The following is a 24,075-nucleotide window of genomic DNA, read 5'->3' as shown; positions in this document are numbered from 1 at the left end:
GCTATTGCCTTCTTTAATTCTTCAGTGTAGGATCAGTGAACTGATTGCATTTTCTTCTATTTGACACTTTATATTTCACATTTCTTCATCAAACCATTGTAACATGCTCTCTTTTCGAGCAAGCTGCTCTGAGAATATAGCCTTTTTGTCTTGACCATTATTATAACCCTTTAGTGACTTGTAACAGCAACTTTCAGCCTCTGTCCTGATTAATAGTCTATCAGTTAAACTGGATGGAGTTGAGTATCTTGTTAATCCACTTTCTGTGCTTTTCTTTTATTGGTATTACATGTATTCCATATTTTATCGTCACATGATGTGACTTGAGGGTAGTTGTTCTTTGATTTTTTTTCTTCATTCAGGATAGTCTTACAGGTCTAAGGGGATTTTTTTAGCTGCAAACACTGTATGCCAAATCTGGAAGTACAGAGCACAGATCAAATGTTTTTTAAATTAAAAAAAAAAAAAAAGAAAGAGAAATGTACAACCTATTTGGGCACGTAGTTTTGTGTGAATTTTTGAAAAACAGCCCCGTGGACAGACGTGTTACAATGGTAAGAAAGAAGTCAAGGGCTAGGAGTGTTTAGAGTCATGCCACCTTCTAAGTGATCTACTTTCTACTAGAAAATAGTTAATGTAAGTATCCAAAATAGAAAAAACAGAAGTTAGTTCCGTCAAACCTGACTTCAGGTCATGGTTCTAAATATTTTGATCAAATAGGCTTCTCTGTCCTTTTCTCCACTATTAGATATGCTGTGTAGTATATATTTTCAGTGGCTAATGTTTGTGTTGTGAGTCCCTCTAGATGAAAAGTTGGGTGATGTTAGATCAAAGTCTCCAGTCATTTCATAATTTCTTTATGAAGAAATGCTTGGTTTTGGCTGTAGTTGGCATCAGTCTAAATGAATAAGTAAAATGGGATGATGTCAGCTCATAGAAATAATAGCAGCCTTCTCCTGCTAGAAATGTCTTTCTTCTGGAGAAGCCAGTTGTCCCACATTAATGCATTTCTAATAAAAAACACTAAGCCCCATATGGTATTTTTTAACACATTTGAGGACCCTGGTTAAGACAGAGTTCTAAATGTACTGGAAACCAAAGTTCATTGTTGTTCAGCACTCAAAAGACTGTACAAAGAATATGCCCTTATATTTCTGTGTTGTCCTTTTTATTAGTTTTATAGTACTGGGTCTCATTCTCTTTCTTCCTCCCCTTTCTCTGCTTTTTCTGAAATGGCCTTCATGTTACCCTATTACAAGGTTTATCCTCTCCCTTTTAAACATAATGAACATCAGAAAAGGTCCCTGAGGCATTAACAAAAACTGAAGGGGAAACATCCCAGAATACCGGCACATGGGGAGGAAGGAAGTTCACAATTGTTCAGACTAACAAAATACTAGAGCTTAAGATAGAGCTTACCTATAGAATTTTTACATTTATTTTTAATGAGACGATTGTAAGGAAAAATTAATCACTGGACACTGCACACTGCATATTGGCAAAACTGTATCCATGTAGATGGCGGGATAGAGCTAACCTACTTTCTGTGTGTGCACAACTTTTAAACAGGCTAAAACTTGCAGGATGGAAAGAGACCTTATTAGAGGCACACTTAGAAGTATCTATCTGAAATTATTGTTCTGCACACCTGGAGTCTCTTTCAACTCATGTGAGGCTCCTTCTCACAGTGTCAGCACCAAGTGGTTATTCCAGAAGGATAACAGAAGCTAGAAATTTAGTTAGAACGTGTTCACATGCAGAAGGATAAACCAAGCATGCCAATGTGCTTCCTCTAGTTAACTTAAATTGCTCCTCTGACCCTGCAGTGCTTTTCAGTGATGTACTGCTGTAACATTACTCGAATGACATTCTGTCATTTGCTGAATGTTAACCTGTAAAAAATGCTATATTTGCTCCTTTACTTTGAGACAGGATGACATGCACTGCAGCCCCCAGTTGTTGGGGGGTAATTTTATGCTCCTTTCCTGACAGACAGGATTCCAATAACACCATATGTCAAAAACTCCAACCAATTCCAGTCATGTACCCGCACCGTCCAGCTGTCACAGCTATAATTATTGAAACTAAAGCCCAGAGAAGTTTGTAGTTTTGGAAATGCTCTAGTCTCCTTAGATCTTTACTACTGATGTTATAGCTGATTAGGACCCTGCCAGCCTTCTGTTGGTCTCTTGAAAACTGCTGTAATTCTCATTCATCATGGAAGCTAACCAGCTGCTTCAGAGCCATCCCCTCAAATGTGTTGCTTGATGTTATACTTTGCTGTTGTCCTGACCTTGATACTTGGGCATTCAAACAAAGGCTACTTGTTATGTTGAAATTGGTACAAAAGGATCCAGTTAACTACATTCTGCACAGAAAAATGAAAACATTTTTATGTAGGTACTTGGTGCTGCTGTGAAGACTGCTACTGATCTACACTTGTTTCTCAGTCATCCTGCTGTATTTTCATGACCATTTCAGGCAAGGGACTGAGAGGCGGTGACCTCCTTTCAGGCTGATGCTGAGTTTTTGGCAGAAATGTCTGTCTTGTCTCATAGCAGAGACAAAAGCAACTCCTGTAGTCAATGTTTTGAGCCTTTACATCCACTTTTGTCACTTTCATCCAAATGTGATGAAGTTTAACATGTTCTGATTCTCTTTGAAACTTTGGTCTGAGAGTTCCTCTATTGGCTTTTTCTATTAATATGTTAAAGGTGAATGCTTTGCCGTATTGAGGTGTTTATGACTTTTAAATGTTCTGACAGCCTTTGCGCTCATATCCATTGCAGTGCTGGATATGTGTAGTACATAAAGCAGAACCTTTTCAGATTGTATTTTCACACAATATTCTTTTTTTGCCTTCAGGAACCAGGACCTCTGGTACCTGTTGCAGTGGTTTCACTGACAGCGTTAGTTATGCTTTTCTGTTTTCTTCATTCACTAAAAAGGTATTTTTTAATACTAATTACGTGAAGAGTTTAAATTTAAGTAAACCCCATGTAATTTATGTGGCTTATATTTTGATCAATCAAACAGCAACCTGTAATCAAGTGCCTAGACTCCAGTGTACTGCTTTCAACGTGGATTTCCTAAACTATTTTGAGATGCTAGGTAAGAAAATGTCAATACATTTAAAGAAGAAATGTTTTATTGATGTGGAGAGATTTTAAAGTGTGGAAAGCAGGACTGAGTTGGAATTCCTAGACTGGAACAACTGACCAATTTGATGAAGCAAATGAAGGAGGGAAATTTGTTAAAAATATTCTTTTTTAATTATGAAGAAACTATTTTAACAAAAGTGACCACCAATAAAATAAGAATTTGATATTGCTGGTGAGAAAGCTCAGAACGACTTCGAATGTTGGAAGAAAATCAGGTGTGTTGTCATGCAGATCACTGACTCCTGTTTACAGGCAGCAAGATTTAAAAGGCATACCAGATTTTTCTGAATACACGGAAGAAATTATCTCAAACTGAAAACAAACTGTCTTTCATTTATGGTTAACTCGTAGTTTTAAGATACATTTTAATGGCCAGGTTGGGAGTGAGTTAAGAGATTTGGTCCAGTGGACCCTATGGTCCTCGTTTCCCAAATCTCTGGGTGCAGAATCTTGTATTTTCTCACTAATTAGCTCTTGGTGGAAGCCTGAAGTCAGCAACTTCTGGACAATTGATTGTGCCTGACCCCACTTTTGGGACACTTAGTCGTTCTCCTTAAAGTGAGCTGAAGAGTAGGTTCCCTCAGTAGGAGGCTGAGGGAAAATAAAAAGGCATTCATCAGTCAAAGAGCTCAATGCAGCTGGATGATCAAGGACATGGAAAGAAAGTAAACAGGGAGAAAAACAACTGGAGAAGTGATCAACGTAAAAGCAGCAGCGAGATGTGTAAAGAGAAACATGATCCATGTTGTGGATCACAAATCTGAAAGCTGAGTGAGATATTTGGTTATGTTAGTGGTGAAACACGAGCCTGAGCGAAGAGTTATAGGACAGTGAGCAAAGAATAAGTGATGGAGAGAATATTTTGAAGTGTATAGGGTGGAGTATAAAATAAATAAAACAGGCTTTAGAAGTTTCCCACTAAAAATGAAGGAGACAACACACGTTTGAATTCTGAGACATAGAAAAAAACCTCAGTAAGAAACTTGGAAGAAAAATGTGCAAGCCACAGGTGCAGGGCTCTGGCTTGCATGCAGTGAACGTTGAGTAAAACACAACCTGCTCAGAACAGGAAGGTTTGTAATATAATATAAAAACTATCCAGGACTGAATGAGTAGGGGAAAGCGAAGACTGCACATCTGCTTCAGAAAATAATAAGAAAGAAATACTTACAGAATATATGAGGAAGATAGGACTGATATTTTTATGTAACATTTGTAAGATGTGATAGATATTTTTATGTGATACTTGCAATAAGATAGAAATTGGTGTAGATACAATATAGCTGACTCTACTAAAATTTTTTCATAGTCTTGAAAATAGGTTTAGCACGCTATCTGGCATAAATGGCATATTTTGGGAACTTAATTAAACTAATAGAAAACACTTAGAGGAAGTTATAAATTGCAATTAGAGAAGAAGCCAGTAGAATGGGTCTCTGTGATTATGGGAGTGGGACAAGCCAGGTTGCTGTTACTGCTGTTGTTCAGTTTAGGGTCAGTTTTGAATTAAAAGATGAAGGAAGAAGGGGGAAGAATCATATGTTTGAGAAAACAGTGAAAAAATTTAGCCTCTCTCAGAGGATATTCATCGTATGGCTTCATAAAGAACCCCCAGAGTTTCCCTACAGAAACTGAGATGAATAAGCAGAAATCCAGACTGAGGATCAGCCTAGAGAGATAAGGAATGAAGTCTGAGACAACTTGGAAAGGACTGTTAATAGACCATTTGAGGAATTTCAGATAACTGTTCTTTTGCTTTTGCCTCTTGTTTGATAATAGTGCTAGTCTTACCCAACTGAGTCTCTTGCTTCAGTAATCTTCAATCTAAGCTTTTTAAAAAGTGAATGTGTGGGAAGCAGCACCCTGGAAAGCCGTATGTGGAGCTTTCGTACTTAATCTAATGGATCTAAGCATTTGTTAAGCAATCTGGAGAGGCCAACTTAGCTGAGAGTGCTCTTAGAACTGATGGCTGAGATAGTGCTACTAATTCATAACAAGTTTGAATGCAGTTGTATGTATTAAAATGTTCTCAGTGATGTAGTTGTCAAGTCCTTTTCGCTCTTGTTATATATAACAAACAATTGGGAAATTTCCTAAATGATACTCAAGTGCCCAATTTATGTCTACTGTGTGTAATCTGGAAAACCATGAAGTTTTAATGTTTTGATTTAAATGATATTTGGAAACAATTGTGAAAAAGGTTTTTGTTGATTATACACAACTTCCTTATATTTCTGGAGTGGGGTAGCTGGAGATCATATAGAACACGCCTAATTCTCTGTTGTTACATCGTGTTACCAAAACAAACACAAGCTTAATAGAGCAATACTATACATTGCAGCAGGAATGCTGCAAAAACGTCCAAATAGGGAGCTCACTGGCCTAGTAAGCACTCTGTTGAGTTGGATATAGAACTTTCAATTGCATGCAAGAAAAAAGTTTAAGTGATTTTTCTGATTTATTGTACCTGTGCCAACTGAAGCAAAGGAAGTACCCAGATCCCCTAGGAAGGCGTAGAGTTATGCTTATTTAACTAAGATTTGATTTGCTTTTTAACAATTTTTAATACTATACAAAATTCATCATATGAAAATTTTTAGTTTTCACTTTTAGACTGTTGATCTGGCATGCAAAGAAAACCTCGTTCTTACCAGATATTTTGAAAATTATTCAAAGGTAACAATGCTTTTATGAAATTTTTATAAAGTTTTAAAAGAATGTAGCGATAGTCGTACCATAGCAATGATGTATTGATACCCATCTGCTTCGTTAGGAAGAATTGTTACTTTAGCCCAATTTCATAATTACCTTAATGTTGATATAGTTGCAGTTTTGTTTTGTGTGGATTTGTGTGTGTGTAACAGAGGAAAAAACGCCAAGAGCCAAGAAAACAATAGTTGTTCATAAGATGTTACTTCTTTTTCATCTGACAATGCGGTACAGAATTCTGCTAGCCAGAAGCATACCAAACTTATTTTTATCATTATTACTATTATTACTGTTTATTACAATAATATACTTTAAATTTATAGCCTTGAACCATCATGGGTATATAAGACTATATGTGTAGCTATACATACCTAATTATTTGTGGAAGGTATCAGTATTGTACATAGAGCTTATCTTTGTTACGAGAGTGGCATTAATAACAGAATTCCATAAATGCCAACATATACTATGATAATTTCAAGACTCTCTGAAAATATGGCGTATTGTAGCTTAAGATGTTCACAAATGCATGTTGTGTGTGTGGATGGGAGGGGGAAGAGGGCTGTTTTGTGCTTAGAATGCTTTCTGATGCATAAATATTAGCATTAAATAATTTTGAATACCTTGTTTCCTAAAAAGATTAGTAGCTCTTCTCTGTGTGATAAATTGTACAAGAGTTATTGTTCACACCAGTCTTCATACCGTACTATTCTATGTAGCTTTAAATAACCAAGTCCAAATTATGCTCAGCAAGCTGTTGGGAAAGCTTGGAGGAATCTCAGAGCTGAAGGGCCAGTTTGTGCCCTGACTTACATCGTGTGCAAATGCACTGGCTTCATGTTGGCTGTAAAAGATATAAGATGGTAAAGGATTTTTTTTTTTTTACTTAGCTTGCTTCTGTTTTTTATATTTCTTATTTAGTTATGATTCCATCCTAATGTAGAGGAACATTGTGCCTCTGTATTGCTAGTTTTTAGATAGCAGCATTCCAAGCTCTTTTATTTGACATCTTGAATTTTACATGAAACTCTTATTTAGGAAAAAAAAACAACCTATACACTTGTTTACTAAACCTCCAATTTATATTGTATCACATTTGGAATCGCAAACTTTACACTTGTAAATATTGTACAATAATGTATATCACAGAATCACAGAATGTCAGGAATTGGAAGGGACCTGGAAAGCTCATCCAGTGCAACCCCCCCACCAGAGCAGGAACACCCAGCTGAGGTTCCACAGGAAGGTGTCCAGGCGGGTTTGAATGTCTGCAGAGAAGGAGACTCCACAATCTCCCTGGGCAGCCTGGGCCAGGCTCTGCCACCCTCACTGAGAAGAAGTTTCTTCTCATTTTCAAGTGGAACCTCTTGTGTTCCAGTTTGAACCCATTACCCCTTGTCCTATCATTGGTTGTCACTGAGAAGACCCTGGCTCCATCCTCCTGACATTCACCCTTTATATATTTGTAAAGATTAACAAGGTCACCCCTCAGTCTCCTCCAAGCTAAAGAGACCCAGCTCTGTCAGCCTTTCCTCATAAGGGAGATGCTCCACTCCCTTCATCATATCCTTTGTATAAAACGTACTTGATGCCTCATTGTGGCCATATATTTGTTTCCCTATATTGGTAAGCACATACGAGTTCTTTTTTTATGCATCTACATTGTTTCATTTCAATTAGACTTTTCGCAGTCCATGTTGCTCTGATTTTAGAAGCGATCGCACTTGCTATTCTGCATGTAAAATCATAGGCACTGGGGAGACAGGCTGCGTAAATGTGGATTCACCAAATCTGGTTTGAATCACCAAAGATCCAGCCAGATATTGCAGTAGAAAGCATTAGTGTAGCACTTTACCTGACTTTATATTTTTCCCTCTCTTCTAATTGTCTAAGTGGGATTTCTTATGCTAGAGAATAGAGACTGAAACAAGGGTTGTTTGGAAATATCAGTTATCCCACTGTACTTAAGTGTTTTCATCTGATTTTGTTCCCTGATGACTTCGGTAGCAAAAAAACCTTGACTTCTGCATATTGTTAAGTGATTGGCAGAAAGTGAGAAAAGCAAAGACATCCAGGCATAGACCTAGTATTAGTTCAAGCTGTGCAAATAATTTAACACACCAAGTGAAAGAGGTGAACTGAGCAGTTTCCACTGAGATTAAGGACAAGGTGAAGAATTCCGCTTTCCTTAATGATCTTAGGGGGAAAAAAAAAAAGTATTTTGTAAGACTATCCATCTTACAGTAATGAGACCTAAGTCTGTTTAATAAGGAGAGTGTAAGGCTAGAAACTACAGTTACTTTTTTTGCTGTCCCACCATATACCTTGTGCACCTTTACTGATCAGGTGGTCCCTCTGAAATAGGTAGGATTATGGTTTTAGCACATGCCAGTTCATCATGTGGGAGTGAACTTTGTGAACAGGTCCTCCTCAATTACTCTTTTATTAGTCTACTTTCTGTACTGCCAAATACTGACAATTCACCTCACCATTGACTAATACAGGGAAAATGTTAGTAATTTCAATGGGAAAAATGAAAACCACACAATGTGTAAGTACTCTATATTCCACAGATCCTCCCGTTGTTATTTCAAATGGAAAGGATCCTCACCCCTACTCAAGTGCTAAGAGACGGAACCAAGTTATGCTATTATTCAATACTCACTACAGTTTGTTTTCATAATAGTTCAATTTGGCAGTAATTGAACTGGAGAAGCTGGATTAGAGTGACAAGAATCAGAAAATTAATGCATATATTTTGTGATTAATGACTTCAGAAATAACTGGCTTAGAAAACCTTGTTGGCTTTAACCATTCTCTTCCGTCAGGGTTATTGCGTAAGCCTAGTTTGGCTCTTCTGTCATTTTGTGATTTCTGGCCACTGAGATGCAAGTTTGGATATCAGAGACTTTTGAAAAATTATAACCATTTGAAATATTCACTGAATCCGCAAATACAATGAGTAAAATTACTAGTAGATATCATAGACTAATTAGAAAAAAAAAAAAAAAAACAAAAAAAGTAAAAAAATTTGTAATCTCTACTTGAAAACTGATTCAAACTATAATGTGCCAAACTGCTTCAAAAGGGACAGTAACCTTTGTAAGTCACATTATGGAAAAGCAATTGGCAAAACCAAGAGCTTTTTGCTCTCAGATCCGGGCCTCTTATCTCCATTGTAATAAAATTTCCAATGCACTTCCACAGAAGGTGAAAAGACTGCCTTCATATCCTTTTATCTCCACCAAAACCATGAAGTTTGTCTCCTAGAATTCCTCCCTAAGTCACTTTTAGAAATTTTTGTGTAACCTTGCCACATCTTCTACCCTAGCTCTTCTCTTGTGGCCTTTACTACTCCAGACTAAGTTTTCTGCCTTCTCAAGAAGTTAGAGAAGAGGGGATCAACGAGATCTCCCACTGAGACTTTCTTCAGGTACAAGAAAGTTTAAAACTTGTGTAAGAAAACCATCATTATAAGAAGGAGGGTTGAAAACTTCAACTTACTTGAGTTGCAATCCATCATTAAGTGCCTTAGTTTTCTGTTTCTTTACAGAAAGTTTTGGAAACTTGCTCCTGTGCAAGCATAATTTTTGAAAGATACTTTAAGGAAGCTATTAACTCTGCTGGCATATGGAGAATTTATAATTTCTGCAAGTGTTATATAGGGGAAGACCCTCTTATGCGAGCATATGATGCATTTAACTCATGGTATGAAATCTGCCTCTATATCTGGCAATGATTTCAAATTTCCTGAGGTCTCTGTTAAAACTATAACAGAACTCTCAAGCACAAACTGTCACTGAAGGTGAGCTGAATTTATGCTATGTTATACTTAGGTAAAAAATATTAACAGAATATTTTAAATTGTTAGGCAGACCAGATATCAAGTGATGATGTGTAAATTTTCAAAAGTAGCATTTACTTTCGTATTACATACTGGTACTTAATGACACCGTCTCTTCCCTATGTCCCAAAGACATTGTCTCATGTGTTTCTGAAATGCGTTTCATCTCATGCACATAACTGACACTCATTCTGCTGGCCTAAATTTTTAACTGTTAATTTAACTGTTAATTTTTATTACTATTACTTGCTAGCTGCATGAAGAACTGTTGTTCTTCTCCACCCCCCACCCCCCAAAAAACCTCTCTTCTTAAGATAAACAATCTATTTTGTATGATGGTTTCACAGAGGATTGCTGTCCTCCCAGCCGACCACCTCACCTCTGACCAAATATCCTATGTGCACTTCTTTTAAAATAGGTGGTTATGAAGTGTTTTGCTCTTTTCAATTTGGAGCATGAAAAGAACATTCTGAGATTGGACATGGCACTTAGTACCATGATGTAGTAAATGGACTGGAGTTGGACCAAGCGTTGGACTTGATGATCTCTGAGGTCTTTTCCAACCCAGTTGATTCTGTGATTCTATGTAAAAGATTTTATATAATACATTCTGTATGTTTATATAAATTTATTTTCAAACTTGGGGCTTGTACACCAAGCTTTAAAATACGAAAGTGAATTTTTATAATCCTGTTATGATGGAGAGATTGACCTTGATGATTGGAACACAAATGACTTAAATAATGCAGGAAAAAATAAGTAAACATTGAAATTATGAAATTATATTTTATTGTATTAAGTCCTCAGAAAATCAGCTTTGTAACATTAAAAAATGCAGTAAATAAAGATGTTTACAGTTAGTTATGTTGATACTTTGCCACCTTCTTTTCCTTTACACACACACACAAAAAAAAAAACTACACAAACCACAGTTTTAGGCAAAAGCTGTTCGTGTCATATTTTTTTTCCAAGACAAGCACTCAGTGCCTAGACTTTTAAACAGGTTTTTTTATCCTTGAAAATTAAAATAAAATATTTTAATGTAATCAGTAAATTTTGTTATGAAACTTAACAGTAGCTATATTAAACGATAAGAATAACTACTATTTTGAAATTCTGAACATCTTGTAATTAGTCCAGCCTTTAAGAAATATTCAGAGTTAAGGCACATTAGAATGTATTCCACAACATGGAGACAGCCCTGACAAAGAAACATTATTCTTAGATTTACAATTAATTACCCTTATGTCTATACCTTGCATTCAATTTGCATATCTTAAAAGTGCTGTAAATTTCATAGCACTCTCTTGTTATTTAAGATCATTCTGCTTTAGTAAAAGTTTCTACAGTGATAACTTTCTCTTGATTATGTAGTTGTGAGGTCAATAAATCTGGCTTTACTTTGGTCTACAATGTTATAATTTTTCTTTTTAGTGTGTTTTTCATTATTTTGCTCCTTGTTCCTCCTGCCCTCTCATTTATAATCCCCCAAAGAACCAGTAGATAGAGAAGTCTGGCTAGAAGACGAAGTGAGTGGTCAGATTCTCAGATGTTATCTTTTTCCCAGAACGCACTGGTACTGGGTGTCTGACATGTTCTATACATCTTTCTAGTGTCAACCTCATTAAACAAATACAACTTGATGTATAGCTCTCAAGAAATTAAATTTCATGCGATGAATTTGCTCAATTCCAGGTTGTATTAATCCTTTTTCTCTTAATTTTCTAATTCAGGAGTAAGTTTGTACCTTCTTGATTTCTAGCATAATTTTGCATAGTGACTATTCATAATTTTGTATGCTGAAATTTATCAGTGTTTTTTTCTGGTATTTAAAGAAATATCCATGTTTTAAGCTCAGAACTTGATGTTTCCTACTTTCTAAATGAGGAACGATTACTGCTGGATATGTGATATACTATTCAGAATGTTTGTGGTTTAGCATGTTTACTTTGGTCAGATACATATGTGGATTTTCTCTAAATATTAGATGTATCTGTTGCAATTCACTTGTTGTAAATGTTGTAGTCCTCTATGGGTAATTATGTATAAATGTGCTAGAACTGTGTTTTAAAGTCTAATTCAAGGTTAACACAATATCCTGAAGACAGAAGGACATTGAACAATTTGCCAGAATAGTAAATATTGCTCTCATCCTTTTTTCCCCCCTTCCCTTCAGCTGAAAATAATTTAAAAAAAAATATATATTTTAAAACTAAAATAAACCTCCTTTAATGAGACTATGTATTATTTACAGAAAAATGCCACTAAACTCAATTAGTACTGGTCTTACCACTGGGTAGAATTGAAGTTGCTGAATTTTTTTTTTAATGTAGTTCACTGAAGTCATTTACTGAATCTGGGGCAATATTCTATTTTTAATCAAGTTTAAAACTATAATGTATGAGAAAACAGCACCACACTGTATAGATTTTTGTAGATATACTGCCATAAAAAATACACAGACAAATTCACAAAGTTTATGCCCATCTTCTCTTACTAAGAAAAATTGTTTGAATGCTATTTTAAATGGGCAATTCCTTATTGCCCGAAATATTATTAATTGGTAGGTTATTAGAGTTATTTTAGAAGTTATTATTACAGTCTTTTTCATTTAATATTTTATTCTATGATATTATTATTTAAAAACAGTTTTCTGGGTAACAGCTCCCATCCAAAACATTGTCTGTTGCTCAGAAACAGAAATCATATAATAAAATAATGGAAAGTGGATATATTGTGTTAAAGTAATGGCTAGCTATACTTCATATATTAAACAAAACCTCAGAATATGGTATTCCAAACCCTTTTTTTACTGAGTGATCCAATCATGAACTTTTAAAGCATTTTTAAAATGAGGGAATCTGGTTTTATTCCCTTGGGATGTGATGTCAAAGTTATGGGAAGGAACAGGGCAAAGATTTAACAAATATATTCATCTTTACTTCTGAATTTCTCTAAACCTTTTAATATATAAATAGTTTTGAAGAGCTAAAGTAACTGCATTTATCCTGATTTTTATGGGCCTGGTACAAGCAAGTGTTGAGCATGGCACTATTCTATTTGATTATAACAGAACATTTCTATTAAAATGATTTTTAAAAACCTTCCCAAAATTCCAATAACACTATTTCAAGGAATTCAACATGGTAGTGGAGATTAGCTAGCCCTAGAATACCTTGGCAAAATTGCTCAAGTAGCAAGAGTTTTTCTAGTCTTATGTCCTATATACATCTGTTAAATTACTCAGAGATCTCATTAAATAAAGCTAATGTACTTGTAAAACAGTAGGGAGAGACAGTATATCATTGTAACTGTTAGAAAGAGCCATTCTGGCAAGGAGGGAGCCAAGAAGGCTAGGTGTATGCTGGTCAGTGTAGATGTTTCTAGGCCATAAATCTCAGCCCTTTCCTGCCTAGTTATTGTGTATTTCTTTAGGTGAGAGATTGATTGTAGCAATGGAAGATGAATTTGCCCATAGACCCTTTCTTTTTTTTTTTTTCTTTATACTCCTGATGCCTCGCCAAGGTGATAATGCTTTTTTTTTTCCTGCAATCATTTGTTTCGGATTAAAAGCGTGAAAGTGCGTGGAGGAGCACAACAAAGCTTGTCTCTGCAGTCAGGCCAAGATGAGGGCATGAAGATGTATAACTGTCCCAGGTGGGAGAAAAGTACAGTTTACCCCCTCAGGATTTGTAACAGGTTTGTCTGAAGGAGAGTGAAATATGGTAAAATTTGAGGAAGAACCCAGGTGTTTCTTTATTGTGCATTTTGAGCATGGTATTTTCATTTTTTTGAGTATTGCTGAGTTGTGCAACAGTGCTACTAAAATTTTCCTTACCTGTCTATTTACTACTCAGCAAATTGCATAAAAACTGTGTCCTTCCATGTTTCCTGTCATCGTCCCCTCTTCCCGACCTGCCGTTTATGCTACATACTGAACATGGAGGGGAATACTTTTCAAGAATATATATAGATGCTGAATTTATAAGGATCAATATAGTCACAAATGTTGTACAACATGTCAGGATATCATAAAAAGCAGGCAGTTCTATATAAAATACTAGCTTAATCTTGGGGATTTTAAAGCCTCATTAAAATGTGGATAAAGTCCATATATGGAATGGCAGCATTCAAAAGGTTGAAGTTGTATATCTGTGGTGCAGAAATTTTAACCATTACATTTGAATGTCAGTCGACTCATTTGATCACAGATTATATTAACATGTAAAAAGTGAAGAGGATGAGATGCATCATATATATCATATAACCCAATAGGATTTGTTGTTTGAGTTTTGGGGTGTGTGACGAATAACCTTGGTCCTTAATTTGTGAAATCTGAGATTCTAAAGTAGAGATGAAGATATGAGCAGCTCATAGCAGTCAAATTTCACATCACAAGACTTCCAGGCAAACTTAATAACTTCTGCTAAAAAAAGTCCTCACTGCTTAATTGGGCGGAAAGATTGGGGGTGCAGTCGCCTTTCCCTGTGCTGGAGGGGTAACGAGAGAGTGTGGTTGTGGCTGGGATGGGAACCTGGTTCAGACAGAGTAGGCACCTTTAAAAAACAAGGGGATGTGTCTGTAGCTGTTAGCAATTTGAACACTGAAAACTACAAATATTTGGATTCTTGCATGCTTATATAATATTGCTGTTCTAGCTTCACAGATAATTTCTTTTTACTAAAAGGTAGCATTTGATCCCACTTGCATTGTTGTTCTCCCAATTCGCGATAATCCGATACGGTGTTGTATAAACCTGCTTGGCAAAGTATCTGCTAGTAACAAATACAAGGATTTCGAGTGTTTTTTTTTTTCATGGCGAAACTTTGAAAGTCAAGCAAATACTTTTATCGTGACCTTTCTGCAACACTGCCCCATATTCACTAGTTGTCAGCACATGTTTGTCTGGAGTCATTCGTCACTGCCATCCGTCACTCCTCTGCCATTCCCATCAGTCCCATTATCTGGGATCAGGAGAGAGCTGAGGATGTAGCCTGAAGGATCATTAAACCTCAGCTTCCAGGTACCGCAGGTAGTCCAGGTGGTCTGTTGTTATTTATAATAAAGAAACAACACAGCAGAACTGCCTGGCAGTGGCCCATGAGGCCTAGAGAAAGGACAGGCTGAGGGATGTCATCACTGAAGGACAGCTAAAAGTGGACTTTCTTCCTCCCACACTGTAAGCAGAGAGGATTTATTGAACATCTGTTCAGTACATGGCTGGGAAGATTGATTAATTTAATTGCTCACACTTTGCTTAAGTAACATTTGAATACTTAATGTCAGGTTTGAAGGATATTACAACATTTACTCTCACACCTTTTTAAAGAGGCAGAGTTTCTTATTGCTTTTTGTTTCTTTCAGGGAAGTTGAAATGCGTCCTGTAAATCTAGTTTACCCAGAGGTCTGGGAAAACTGAAGCAAGTGAGAAAAGCCATTTACTCTCATAAAAGGAACTAGTTATTTTTCATCTTTTACTTATTGTGAAAAATCATTACTGTAATGAGGCTGGATCGTCCTCTCTGAGTGGTGGTAGTTTTCCTTCTGGTATCCAGGGTAGAGGTAGCTCGGCATATTACATATTTCTGTACCCTTTAACATAATATCATGGTCATATTGAAGGAGTAGATGAGTTAAAGCCACAATAATTTATTGCATGTTCTATTCAGAGAAGGTATATGGGAAAAAAAATCCTGAGATCCTCTCAAAGAACCCCACCCATGTACTAATAGAGAAACATTAAGTATTGAAACATTCAGCGTTGTTTATTTCTATACATTTTGTATATATCTGACAGTTTCTCAAATGCACAGCTTTAAGAAGTTTATCGCCAGTCTGAGCAAATATGATAAAATTCAGCTGAAACGATTAATGAGTGCTTAGAGTCTCTGGCACAAAAACCAAAACCTTTACCAAATATACTACAGTTAACCTTATTTTTAAGAACAGGGAATATTGCTATTATTGCCTGTACTTCTGGTAGCAATGTCTGTGACTACTAGCAAATGCTTATTGCTTAAAGATAAAGGTGAAGCTCCTTGTTTTGCTGCAGTGTAGAATTGGCTTTGTATTTGTCACCATCAGATGTTAAACTGGGAAAAAGCAGACTGATAGATAGTTGTTCATGTGCAAAGACTGATTTTGTATGATTTTTTTCCCATCCTAAAAGCGATTTCTTTTTCCATTCTTTATGCTCTAGTAAAGATGTTCTTTGATCTCTCTGTACAGTAGTTCATTTTAAGTCTGATATACAGTCAGATATTCTATTAGATACAAAATCTTAAAATATTTGTCTTACTTTGTGTGTAATTTGTTTTGGAACTGTTAGTCCAATAAATAGTAAATGATACTGACTTACATAGCCATGTATTTTTATTGTCAAAGATGCTGTATATAATGTTCTCACAACAATGCTTAACTCTGAGAGGGCAGGGATTTAACACTGCTACATGACTAATTTACTATCTTCAAACATAAAAAGGGAAGCTTGGAGAGAATGGCCTCATATGAAGCTGCATAAAACAGAGCAATAGTATCATGTAGTGGTACTTAATAATGGCACTGGCATTTTGTTAGCATCTCTACAAGAAAAAAATTGTTCTTAGAGAAGGATAATCTACAGTCAAATCTGATTGGAGTCAAAAGAAACATTGGCTGATTTCTTTGAAAGATGCCCGTCTGTCCCTGAATTTGACTGTACACAATACATCCTGCAACAACGAGTCAGATTGTCAAGGCCAGAACCAGGTGCCTATGTTACTTGTATCCTTCTACATCAGTCATACTGTAGGGAGCAGACAATTAATTCTGGAGCAAAATTGAAAGTCAGAGGCAGAGTGTGAAAGAACAGAATGACAATAATAAAGTGCCCCTGCCTCACATTAATCTCCCTCACTTCAGGGCTGTCAGAGGCGGCCTGGCGGTGACTAATGCCAAGCTTTGCATACAGTGGTCACAGACATGAGCAGCATGCTCCCTTTACAGCATCCGCGATTCGCTTTGTTGAGTTTTTGACTCCTGCGGAATCATTGAAAAAACAGAGCCGCTGGTCATAGGTAGCAGGACGAAGTTCCTTCATCATACACCTATTGATCGATGGGCAGGATTCCTGGGCTTGGCTTTCAGAAAATAAAAAAAAGGAAAAAAAAAACGAACAAAAAAAAAAGGAAAAAAGAAAAAAGGAATCCTGACAAATGCAGGGAGATTAAAGTAACTTTTTGAATGGATGAGCTCAGCAGATAAGGGTTAGTAAATTTAGCTTTAAGAAAGTGCATATCATGTGCAAGTCCAAGTATCAAGACAAAATGATCTTGCACCTCTATAGACACACTAATCCATTAACATTGCAAAAGACTTTGATGCACATTTGGGAATTGTGTTCCATTGATTTTATTGTCATCTTTTTGCACAAATAGTAAATAGGCTAACATTTAAGGAACAGTGTAATTATTCCCGAAAAGCAAGACATCAATGTAAAGTTTATTGTTGTAGACCAGACATTTTGACAGGAATACTGTAATATCCCAGAGGTGTCACTGGGTTACTGAAAAGGTTAAAAATTGGTGCATTGTGTCGGAGAAGAAAGGCAGTAACAACAAACAGCATTCAAAAAATCACAGGCACTTCTCCAGGACAGTGGAAATGTGTCATGTAACAACATACAGCTTCTGTAAGTGAATTGCTGCACCGAGGAAGAAAGCGAAAGGTACCTAATGAAAATGCTTCCTCCACTATCAGCGTTTCAAGGCGCTCTCTCATTATTTAGATTGCAAAAATAACTTTCCTCACAGGTTCCTGCTTTTATTGCATGCAAACTCCACACATGCTGATGTTTTGTTGAGTTTGATAGGGCTGTGTCTGAAAAGTTTGTTTATCTTCCCTGATAATCAGGAAGGAAAACTCCCACACGAGACTTCACTTGCTAGACTGTGCTGTTTTTTCCTTACTAGCAATGTGTATGTATACCAAATCAGAAGGACAATAGTATTTTTTGTAGAGTGTTATATGACAAGGAGAAAAGTACTTGCAGTCTTGCATTATAGTTGACCAGCAGAGAAGCATTCACTAGAATTTGAATGAGAAGAGGGAAGGGGTGTATGGCAATTTATCGTATGTAACCAAGAACATGTTTTATGTTGAAGGATATTATTTAGCATTCTAGAGGACTAGGAAAGAAGCACTTGGGTCCTCTTGTATACTGAATATACTATATTATTGGATCAGGAATTGAAATGTATTTACAGTGACATTTTGAGCCTTGTATGCTGTCAAGACCTGTAGCGTTTTTTTCTTTTGCTAAGCAAATTTATTTCCGTTAGCAACTCCCAAATCCCAGTTTTGACTTTAAACATTTTCATAGCATTTCTGATAGTTTTTTCAAGATACTCAGCTAGATATGTAATTGTCTTTCCTTCAATAAGACCATTGGAAATATAAAAAATCTCCAACATGAGCCATCAGAATGGTTTGAATCCGGGAACCTAAGCACAGATTTTCAGTGTTTGTTTGAGCTAAAGGAGAAGTCTGCTATTTGTGAGCAGTGACTTTTATCCTTTGCTTGGATTAGCCATTTCATGTGTTGCAAGACATATTTACAAGCATTGTATAAAAGCATAAGATAAAATATTTGTATGGTATGTGCCAGACATTTCCAAAGATATTGATGTAAATACACTTAAAAATACGGCAGTCACTCATCTTGGGGGTTCATTTTAAATGTCGTTTTAAATTCTAGGTTATTTAAACTGAAAACAGTTTATGGTAGTGGTGGCATTTTGGGAGGCTGTTGGAAGGACACCTTGATTTGTGCATTATCTGCTAGGACACTCCCTAGAGGTTGTTATTCAAGATCCTACTGGCAGAAGGAAGGAAGGCTTCAGTTTTACACAAAGATCGCCACTACTTTCTCACCTAGTGAGTTTAGGTCTAACTTTTTCAATCTGTTCATGGATGATGCTGTTCTCTGGTTCCATAACCATCAATGAGAACAAGTGATGAAATCCCAAGATTGATCTTAGCTGCAGACACAGTGGAGCTGCCCCTAAGTGGTGAAATTGGCATTCCCTACTTTATATCTAATCCCTTTGGAGTTTTTCAAATTACATGGAGATCTTTTTTTCAGAGCTGTGTAAAATGTGTGTGTAGCATGGTAGTTCTAGTAGTTCTGGGAAGAGTCACAGTGAGGGAACTGTCAATCAAAACTCAAAACAGAATTGTTCAGAAGTTTTGAATAAATAATCGATGTGTGAATCCTGCATCCTCAGCTGACCCAGATGTGGTAGATCTAATTATGTCAATGCTGTGTACTTTTAAATGCTTCTCTTTCTGTGTCACCAGTACATTTATTCTGTTTGCTTTTAATTGACTGAAAAAAAGTGATTTCCCCCTTTTATTTTTTTCTATGTTTTATAAGGATGTAAGATGCTCTTCTAACATAAGAAAAAAGCTGCACCTAGAAATTTTGGGTTTTGTTTTACAGAAACCATAAACAACTTATGTATAAATGAAAAAACAACAGTTCAAGAAAACAAGCATTGCTATATGGGACAAAACTAATGAATCTTTCTTTCTGCGTGCTGGTAGAATATGTTAGTTCTGCTGACCTCAAATCACCCTCAGTTTAGGAGGCTCTGAGAGCAGAAAACTGTTCCCAAACTTCCCACTGAAGGTGTATCATCTTGCAGCACACACAGCTATTTTGGCTACCCTTGGGGACATACTGCTGATTCCATATCCATAAAATCTGGAGAAAATTCAGGGCACGCAGGCTGGTTTTCCTTCAGCCAAGATGAAAAGCTTGATTTCTGTCTTCCAGATTGGAAGATTAAGAGGTTCTTAGCTGCCCAGATTGCATTCCCACTTCTGTGCACAAAATTGGGCCTTACTATATTTATGCATCATTTTGAAATAGGGAAAAATTAATGCAGTTTCTAAAATATTGTCCATTAAGAATACATATAAAGACAAGTTCTATAAAATTATCGAAATGAACACGTTTGCAAATAAGTTTAGTTTTGCTGTAGAACATGTTAATAATTTTAAAAGAAATTTAGAAAATGTCGTATTTCTTCACTGAGTACTCTCTACCCTATATTATCATGCCATGTCCAGCTCATACAGGCACTATTTTGGAATGATCCATAAAAAGGCAGGAACTCTTTTCCATAATGGGGATTTTTTCCCCATATATGTAACACAGACAATGTCAGTTGCTAAAAGTGATACTTGCTCAGAATGTCCTCTTCACTGTTAAATTGTGTTTCATGTATTATTTTTTTCTTGGTTACAGGGAAATGTAGTGTGCCCCTAAACACATAGCCAGCTTTTGAAGAAAAGGTAGAGCTTTCCCTTAGATATGATCAATTTGATTTTGTTGCTTATGGTACAAATAAGGGCGATGCCACATGAGCTTATTGGACACAAGTAGGCTTTCTCTTAACTGGGTTTTAACTGCATGTTAGTTTTCTCCGTGAGACCTTCAGTGTGGTTTGCAAGCAACAGTGACCATCAATATGCATTTGTATTGGACTTTTCTTTGATTAGAGAGTAATGAAGAGTGCAGAAAAACATATCTGAGTTACTAAATATTTATTAAATAAGCTATCAGATCTTAGGATAATTCAGGTGGAAAAGGACCTAAGGAAGTCATCTTGGCCAATCCCCAGCTCAAGATGTTGCTTCAGTATTTATGACTGGCCTTATTTAAGCACTCCTGGATCTTGTCTACAATGCTGAACCTGGTTCTAACCCTACATTCATTGAAGCTATGGAAGTTTACCACTTAGAGCAGGGTTCAACTTAATAGTAAGCACTTCTTTAATGCCTGCCTTCAATCTGCCTTTGGAGGGTGCAGTCAATACATTCTCCTTGTAACCTTAGACAACTTTTTCTTGGGTACAGATACAGCAAAGACAGGCTTGCCTTTTCACTCAGCTTTAAAAACTTTAATCACATTTGACAACATTTTATATTGAGCTTGGCTTATTCTATCACAAGGAAAGTATGCAAACTTTACATACAAATGTGCAGAAAATTCTGGCTACGTTTGCTCTAGCAAAAACCAATTCACTGAAAGGCAAGCCTGATTTTGTTGAAAATTGAACAGCGTCTGGTATGAAATTTTAGATCAAAATGGCGAAGGAAAATGCAGAAACCAATGGCAGTTTGAGGCCCAGAGAATTTGTGTGGCTGTTGCCATTTCTCATCTTGTTTTCTTATTTGCTCCCACAATGCCTCCCTCAGCCCTGCTAATGCAGCTTTTTCCCGATTGAATATTTTTAAAATTTCAAATGTTTTGTGGCATGGAAAAAAGATTTCATATCCATCTCTACAACATCTAGATGTGAGACATGATCTTATGTGGGCTGAAATCATACTTCCAGAGAAGCAGCATGTAGCCATGCTATTTGATGACCCTATATCATTCCTGGAATACAGCAGAGGAGGCTGCTTAGGACATCGCGTGTTACTATGAGTGAATTTCATGTCCATCCATCCCCTGCAATGCACACAGCAGGAGTATTCTATCTGCTTCTATTGAGGCATAGCCAGGGAAGAAATCTTATATACCAACAGCTCCTACAACACTTATAGTTTTATAGAAAAACGTATTTGCAACAGTTTTTGTTTGTAACAAAGATTTTTATCTGTTTGTTTATTATAATATCCGTGAATGTTGAACAGAACAGATTAGCCAGTTCCTAAACTTGGCAAGCTCCTTGGTTGAAATTTTCCTACACATTGAGAGTCAGTATCAGACCACAAATTCTTGTTTTAAAGTTCTTGCCTATATTCTCCAAAGCATAAGTGATGCATTTAGTATGTAACTATTCTATTATAGGGGTGATGCAATTTTAGCTAGATTTAAATCTAAACAAAGACCAAACTCTTCTTTATTTAATTCCAGTTGTAAACAAGTTATAGCAAAATGTAAATGGAGGGTGAAACAAAGGAACAAAAAATATCACTTTGTATAGGCTTTCATTTTAAATGTGGGCTTCTTTATACAACAGAACACTGTGGTGTTTTTTGGATGGAAATAATTTGCTGTGATGCGTATGAAATGGAATTTTGATAGACAGAATAAGCTGCAATCCAGTTCTAAACTATAGATTTTCAAGCAGATTGATGCAACAAATTGTTAGCAAATAGCAGTTTGCAATTTGATGCTAATTAGACATAAGGCAAATATGTGCCATGACAAATTAGCAGCAAACCATACTGAAAAGGCTTAGCAAGAGCTGGCACAGACTGCTCGATTTTGCATACTTCCTTGTCTTAGTCTAGGAGGTCTGAGCCAGTTTTCCTTCTCTGTAAATAGGAAACCAGAGCAGAGATCACAGGCATGCTAGAATGCCTTTAATTGCATATTTGAAATGTTTTAACTCTCTCTTAATCCCATGGAGGCTTTTCTCCATACCACCAGCTTTATTATCCTGGGAGATGATCAAGTACTTTATCCATTTAACATTATAACTAAATACATTATGAGGTAAGTAACTCACAGGGTTATTTACTTTAGCAAGTCTATTGTACTTATAAGAAAAAGCCCCATTCTTATTCAAAACACCTTTGCTTAACTTCCTGCAAATGTGGTTTTCAGCAGATTTAATTATTCATTTCATTAATAAATTAATTTTTGCTAGAGGATTATCACATTTCTTTATTGATGTGCACAGTGCCCTTGTAGTAGTTAGTCTAGATCAAACTCATCACAATATCCAGAAGTGATAATGCAGTTGTGTTTTCAAACCAGAATGAAGCAGGCAGTTAATTTTTAACCTATTTCTTCAGATATGTGCTTGAATACAAATATAGCTGCAAATACGACTTCATATCTTCTTGCATCTTTAAAGGCTGAGATAATTTTGTTAAGATCAAGAATGGTAAACAGAAACCACAGTAAAAATCTCTCATTATTAAATTTAAGCTTGTTTTTTCTTTGTGGGTGGGTGGTAGGTAAGCTATCACTTTTTCCAAGCTTTCAGTTCACATTTGCTGATGTGTACTTTGTCAGTTTGGATATGTAAAATGACACGTGTATACTTCAAGGAATCATTGGGTAGATTAATTCTTAAAATACTGGTTCTCTTTCCAAATCTGAGTTTCTAGGGCATACAAAATATTTAACTTATTAGCTGATGTAAGATGATTTGTTCTGTTTATATACATATATATTACATTCCTAACATTCCTATGTCCATATACGGATCAAAAAACCTGTTAGAAATAGTTCAAAGGTACTAAAACATTATGTGGTTAGATGTATACACACATTTCAGTTAGCAAAATAAATGAAGTGGGAAAATAAAAGGATATTATGCATGAAAGATACTTAACTTCTTTCGTAAGACTTAGAGAGAATTCCTCAGACAATTTAAACTGTGATCAATAGCAAGTTTTGCCACAGTGCTGTCTTCCCATCCAAACAGTATGATAACACACTATTAAGGGTTTACAAAAAGACAATGAAAGAAGTTGTACTGTTTAAAAAAAAAAAAGGGGGGGGCGGGGGAGAAAAAAACCCAAAGCTTTTATTGCAATTTCTGAAGGCCTTTATGTATTATTCATGTAAAGGGCACTGTCCTGTAATAGTTTCTGTGTGCACTATGGCCTGGAGAAGGTCTTACTAGTATTGCCAGGCTGTCTCTCGCTGCGAACATTTGTCTGCTCCCTTTTGCCAATGTTTTTGCCCACTTGCCACATCACGTCTGAAATTCAGGCAATGACCTCCAAGCCAGTTTAAAAATCTCAGAAGAGTTAATTGATTGCCTTCCTGGCAAAAACACACGTTTCCTTTTTGTTGTCCATGAAATACACTGGTGTTGTGCTCTTGGCAGGTAGATGTTTGGATATATTGAAAGAGTGTAGCAACCCATCAATTGGCAAATTTGGGCTAAAATTAGAACTAGTTGAAAGAGATATTGTTAAGAATTTTAGAATGCCCGTAATGTAGTTCCAAAACACCCTCCCTGCTCAGTTCTACAACAGCTTTCCTGACAATGTCCAAGCAAATTTTACATATTCACGTAGATACACTGTCAACCCAGATATTGCCTCGATGAGCTTTGCTTATCCTTGCTACAGTGGTGGTGCTGGCAAATCTTTCTTGTTAGAGCACAGATGTTCAAACACAGCTCTTCTGTTTTGATAGGATTGCTGGGAAGGACACTGCTGCTGTTCTGATGAGCTTCCTTATGGCCATTAGGGTGACTTCGGTACATCTGGGTCATTCACTACCTACGGACTGGAAAACTGATTTGGAAATTGTTGAGGATCTCCTCTGTGCTGGTGAGCACTTCACAGCCCTGTTCGAGTTTTAGGCTCTTCTCACCCTCTGTACCTTGAGGGTTGCTTCCTTGG

At 36.4% G+C, this 24,075-nt stretch overlaps 1 long non-coding RNA gene across 2 annotated transcripts in view; it reads left to right on the top strand.

The window, feature by feature from the left end:
• The window catches only part of LOC139829036 (uncharacterized), a 249,759-nt gene extending 225,762 nt beyond the window's left edge, over positions 1 to 23,997 (top strand). For both annotated transcript variants that reach the window (XR_011741243.1, XR_011741242.1), the window contains one exon: positions 23,867 to 23,997. This is a non-coding gene — a long non-coding RNA (uncharacterized lncRNA). The remainder of the gene's footprint in view (positions 1 to 23,866) is intronic.
• The last annotated feature ends 78 nt before the right edge of the window (positions 23,998 to 24,075 follow it).

Source organism: Patagioenas fasciata, chromosome 13 (genome assembly GCF_037038585.1).
Source record: "Patagioenas fasciata isolate bPatFas1 chromosome 13, bPatFas1.hap1, whole genome shotgun sequence".
In the NCBI taxonomy this organism is placed as follows: domain Eukaryota; kingdom Metazoa; phylum Chordata; class Aves; order Columbiformes; family Columbidae; genus Patagioenas; species Patagioenas fasciata.
This window is presented reverse-complemented; position numbering and strand designations above follow the sequence as displayed.